At 42.6% G+C, this 5,649-nt stretch overlaps 1 pseudogene across 3 annotated transcripts; it reads right to left on the reverse strand.

The window, feature by feature from the left end:
• Nucleotides 1–597: 597 nt before the first annotated feature.
• LOC147437199 (universal stress protein PHOS32 pseudogene) lies at nucleotides 598–2,286 on the reverse strand (annotated as a pseudogene). 3 transcript variants are annotated; one of them, XR_015184831.1, is made up of 2 exons: nucleotides 2,132–2,286; nucleotides 598–1,501 (listed from the first exon to the last, which is right to left on the reverse strand). The product of XR_015184831.1 is annotated as a universal stress protein PHOS32 pseudogene, transcript variant X1 (transcript). The 3 variants fall into 3 exon arrangements; XR_015184832.1 differs by having other exon boundaries at nucleotides 2,110–2,262; XR_015184833.1 differs by having other exon boundaries at nucleotides 2,092–2,214.
• Between the last annotated feature and the right edge of the window lie 3,363 nt (nucleotides 2,287–5,649).

Below are 5,649 nucleotides of genomic sequence, written 5' to 3' on the forward strand. Positions count from 1 at the left end.
TGGCAACATAGTAAGAAGACACATGTACAAGAACGGTGCTTTGCAGCACTTAACAAATTCCAAAAGTCTCTACCCAAAAGGCAGAACCTAGTTGTAAACAACAAGAGAACTGCATCTTCTTTGACATTTGAATTATTACTCTTTTCACCAATTGAATCAATCCTACGAAACCAAGCACCCTGCTCCTGGTAGAGTTCTTGGAGAACATACATACACCAAATTTGACCATAAAAGGCAAAATCATCGTACCCATCTTCACAAACATTATTGCATAACAAGCTACAGGATTCGACTTTTCTAAGACATCCAATCAAACAAAAATAAAGTTGATCGTCTCATATAAAGTAGCCTTTTAAATATATACTTTATACCATACCCATATGGCTCTCCTTTTAATCTCAAAAAATGGCATCAATAAACCCTTCCATGACCACCGTTTTCCTGCTAAAACTTGCAATCGCCATCTCTTTCTTATATGCACCAAGCCATGACCCACAGCTCTGATAGAAAATACGCAGTCCCTACTGACCCTTATGCCCTTTGTTTAAGGAATTGAAAAGTAGAGCTATTAAGACTCAAAGTTCAGTTACATGTGCATAAGAGTATCCCATCGAGGGGCTTATTTACTGTCGAGAAGAAACTTACATACAAAGCCCTGAAAGATACAGAGGGCACGTGATCCAATACCATAGACGCTTTGAGAGAGAGTGGGACAAGGCCCTATCTAATCTGTACAAATTCACAAGTCGAATAACACCATTAAAGGATCTGATTCACAGACATCACAATCACGCGCACAAGCAAAAACACACAGTTTTTTCAAGTACCTTCAACATTCAATCTGCAAAGCACAACATCTGTAAGCTCTGGAATGCCCTTTCTCCACATTCTGTTATTACACTGCACATCACCTTACATGCTATCAGCATGTGTGGTCATCTACATCCGCTTCCATTTTGCTTTCTTCTACAATCACCCCCAACCCATCAGCTTCATTTTCCTCATCTGGAAACCGCACCACCACCACAGGGCAATCACAATGATGAAGGCAATAGTCACTCACACTGCCAAGACGAGCTTTTTCTGCTTTCTTGGCAGCGCCGAAACCTCTGCTGCCCATTATGACCACATTCACACCAAGCCTCTCCACTTCCAAGCAGATCCGCTCTTTCATGTCATGGTCCTTGACAATGTGAATCTTCAAAGGTATTCCAGCATCGAGAATAGGCTTGGCAAGATCAGCTGCCTTGTTCGACGTAAGGGTGTCGAAACTTTTCTCAAGCCGCTCTTTTGACTCATCGTCACTAGTGTCAATGGATTGTTCCATGGCACCCCAATCTGCACCATATAAGACATTTGTCGGCTGAACATGCAGTAGTATTACCGAGTCATCTGGCCTTAAGTAATTTGCAACTGCCCATCGCACCGCATATGCACTCTCATCGCTAAGGTCCACTGCTATAGCTACCTTACGATTCTGGCTCTTTGACATCACCTTGACCTATTACATCGATCACAACATAGGCTTTGTTAGAGAGCTGCATTGTCATCTAGTACTAACAACATAGAAATTATTACAGCTAAATTGCAGACACCTTGTGTGTTAATGAATGTTTTTATTACGTGGAATCACTTATCGTGAAGTAGCAAAAATTGCTGTATACGCAAATGTACAAGAGCAAGCAATCAACTACACATTTCTTTCATTTGTTCATTCCAAAAGGGCTTTAACCATGAGCAATGAAAGACCAATAACCATGATTAATCGTGAATCCGGGTGTTAAGTGTACACACAGCAAGAGCTCATAATCAAACCACTAGACCATCCAATGGTGCTGGCCCGGCACTTTGCAGACTATAGAATCAAAAGAAGTATCTGTGTGTTGCCAGTTAGCAAAGCTCTTTGCCATATAGGCAGAGATCTAAAATCGAAATAGCTACAAGGCGTCTGCATAGCTATGGCAGATTTGCTCGCCACAGAGATCATACATGGGAGACACAGCCAGAACACATGAATATGAACATCCATCTCTCTCTCTCTCTCTCTCTCTCTCTCTCTCTCTCTCTTCCAGCACACGCACACACACACACCGGACTGACGAGCTTCACCTCTGTGACGGAGAGCGCGCACCTGAACGACGAGACTCGAAATGAAAGTGCTTCTTTCAACGCCGAAGTCGATTTTCACGAAGGTAGATGTACACAATCATAACTTAGAAATATTTTCTGGCCTGCTAAATTGTGACGTGCAGGTCGAAGGCTTGTTCGGTTTCGTTAACAATGCATTTCTACGCGGTTCATTTTTGGAAGGGCCGAGTCCTTAATGAAAAAAGGAAAGTTATTTCAAACAAATGTACAATTTTTTGATCAATTTTTTGATTGGTTGGTTGAAAGAGAAGACACTTATTACAAAGATAAAGACACTCATTACCTACAAGGATTGCAAATTGTTTTGGCTATTGTAACGACTATCATAAATCATGATGAATGTTGCCTGCATTTATTGGATCCAAAATCATCCAAATTAATTTGTTTCCTAGATTTGATCCGAATCTTTGCATCCCAAAGAAAAAGAAGGCCCTCCCTCCGAAGCTCCTACGCACGAAGCTACGCCATTGCCTTGACAAAGATCCTCTCTCTCTCTCTCTCTCTCTCTCTCTCTCTCTCTCTCTCTCTCTAAGAAGCAGCAACTCTCCCCGTGTCTCGCTCCACCTCTAAGCACCCTGCGCATCTCCCATGTCTTAGCTCTTTGTGCATCCCCTAGCTCTCTCACGAACGACCCTCTGTCTCCCTCTCATACTTACACATGTACCTTTTCCATGCAGGTGATACCCCCTACAACCCCTTCGCTGACGGAATCTATGCCTGTCTTCTCCAACACACCCTACACCGTCACTCACGGCCTCTCCTGCAACTGATATGCTCCTCTATCGCCCCCTTTCTCCCTCACTCGAGGCCTTTCCTACAGATATGAGAGAGAGAGAGAGAGAGAGAGAGAGTGAAACCCTGGGAACTGCCGTGTCCGAATCCTCCGCCTAACCTCCCTTTTATAGCCTTCTGGCCCTAGGATCCCTTCTCCACTAGGCAGTCGGCCCTTGGCCAGGTCCTTGACCCTCAGGGTGGCCCTTGGCCTGACGTTACTTCCCCCTTGGAGAAGAGTTTTCGTCCTCGAAAACACAAGTGGTAGTATCTTCGTAAGAACACTGATATTTTCCTTATTGGCATCCCATTCGTGAGCCAATTGTGCATATGATACTTGGTGCAATGAGGAGGTTCAATGAAACCAAGAGCAACATCTTCATTTTCAACATTGTTGTCCTTTTGCAACCACGTGTATCTAAATGGTAACGCAATTTATAACTCACTTGAGTACTTTAAAGGAGTAACCACAACTAAAAGGTGTCTAAAGGCATAGACAATTTTCAGACTTTCTGAAAGATACTGAAAAAATGCAAGAAAACCTTGGCGCAACTTTCCATGAAGTTGTGAGCCAGATTTCCAACTCGCGTGAGTATCTTGAAAAGCTCATAGCTACTGAGGGACAGAATAGGGAATTTCCTCATGTCAGACTGCTGAACATTTTGGAACACACAGACTACATGTTCACCCCTAATGAAGGTTACCTGCCAACATACTTTGTCAGCACACCTATTAAGTCCTTGACTTATGAAACTATTGAAATGGTATCCAACCCCACCACAACAGGTGTTCAAAGTTGAAAACCTTACTTAAACAAATTCTAGAATAGGGAGAGAATCGACCATTCAGAATGCATTGTGCTAATGTATGCTCTTAGCATATCCTTTAGCAAAAAATACTTGTAAGCTACCCATCCAACACGGGATGAATAGCAACAGTAAGAGTGAGGTGCTTTCCCCCAACCACTTACAGACAGTCTTCCACGACTGACGATAAACTAGGACTCAATTATTGAGTATCCAGTCATATATTTGATATGGAGTGGAGACAACCAACTAAGTTGAAAGTGGGTTGGATTGGAGTAAGCTCATAGAGTTTAGACCATCCAACCCCACAGGCACCCATCCTGAGCCAGTATTGGGCAGGGTGTAAACTCATAATAAATCCATAGTAGAGATTGCACTTGCAGTGCAAGGTGCAGAAATAATAAAGTCCATGAATTTGCATGCCGCTCCAAATAAATTAGTGTTAAACACTAGGGCCCATAACACCTAGTGTGCATGCATTTAGCACAAACTTGGGTAACAAAAGTTGGACTATAACAGAATGTGACAACCCAGTCGCACCTAGGTACCAACCATGAGACATTCTCATGAACATAGCATACTTGGCTATATGTAGAAACGACCCTCCGTTAAGGTGGTTTCACAGTACTTGTAATCGGAACTAGTCTGTACTTAGTACCCGACAATTTCTGGCCACTGAAATTGTTCCTGATACGGTGTGCTCCAAATGGTCTAATAAACGGTTGCGACCAACACGTAGAGAAGTCATCGCGACACATTATTAGGAATTAGGTGCCAGTGTCAGTCCCAGAGACTCATATTCGCCACATGTGGAATATGTCTCAAATAAGGATGGCCAAAAAAGTGACATCCATCAAGTACAAGATGTACTTGTGTGTGGAGGTAAGTGCAAAACACTCCGCGACAAGAGTGAGAGGGACCCTCATGATCATTGCTCCACACTGGCTAAACCGAACTCCTTGAGTTTCTAGACCATGCTGTATCCCATGTGACAACATGTGCCAAAGCGAACCCTACCAGTGGGTTCATAATAGCATAATGCAGAAATGTATATTGGACACGACGACCCAAAATACTTTGTTATGACATGCCCTTGGCATGGCTCTGAAAAATTCAAGCATATTTATACGACTTGAAAAAATCAAACAAAGCATACATAAAAATGGAATAACACCAAAGCAATAGATGCGTGCCTGGGGATTGAACTATATGTTCACTTACCCGTATTCAAATGCACAAGAGCACATCTCCCACCTGTGGAAAAAAAAAACAAGCAACATTGCACTGGGTACCCTGGGTGTTGCCTTCGCAATCCAAACCCTTTGGTTATAATCTACGTAGTCAAACCCCTTGGTAAGATCCATTATAGAATCTTCTCAACTAGCAGGTAACAGTAACCAACATAGTCGACCGTGTATAAAAATGATTGGAATCAACTTGAAAAGTTGAATTTGTCCACTACCCCCTGGTAGATTGTGAACTTCTTTCCTTGAAAGTACAACTGGGATAGATCAAACTGTGATCCTCAATGCCTATGGGGTGATTTAGTAAACACCCGCTAGGTCTTACCCCAAAACTGTGGTTCCATAGACACTCGTAGTGCTATAGAGAGAGCAAGAGATCCACACAAGTGAGATGCCTAGCTCGTATGAACAGCCATGTTGTCTCAACTGTTTGCTGCCTATAAAGTCCGTGGTATACATCAACTGATGTGAGTTTAACATGATCAAAAATTCAACTTGAGCGTGGCACCAAAAACATGTAGTGCAAAAATGACACCCTAAACATCCTTAATGAAAACACTCTTGCTTGTCCATTAACGTTGATGTGTTCAATGTGTACTCCATTGGGCAGATATATTCGATCTTACGAACAATCACCCAAGGAATACCAATAGTTGGGTAGTACTCGAGATCTGACAATG

This window comes from Adiantum capillus-veneris, chromosome 17 (assembly GCF_014529385.1).
Source record: "Adiantum capillus-veneris isolate H3 chromosome 17, ASM1452938v2, whole genome shotgun sequence".
Lineage (NCBI taxonomy): Eukaryota > Viridiplantae > Streptophyta > Polypodiopsida > Polypodiales > Pteridaceae > Adiantum > Adiantum capillus-veneris.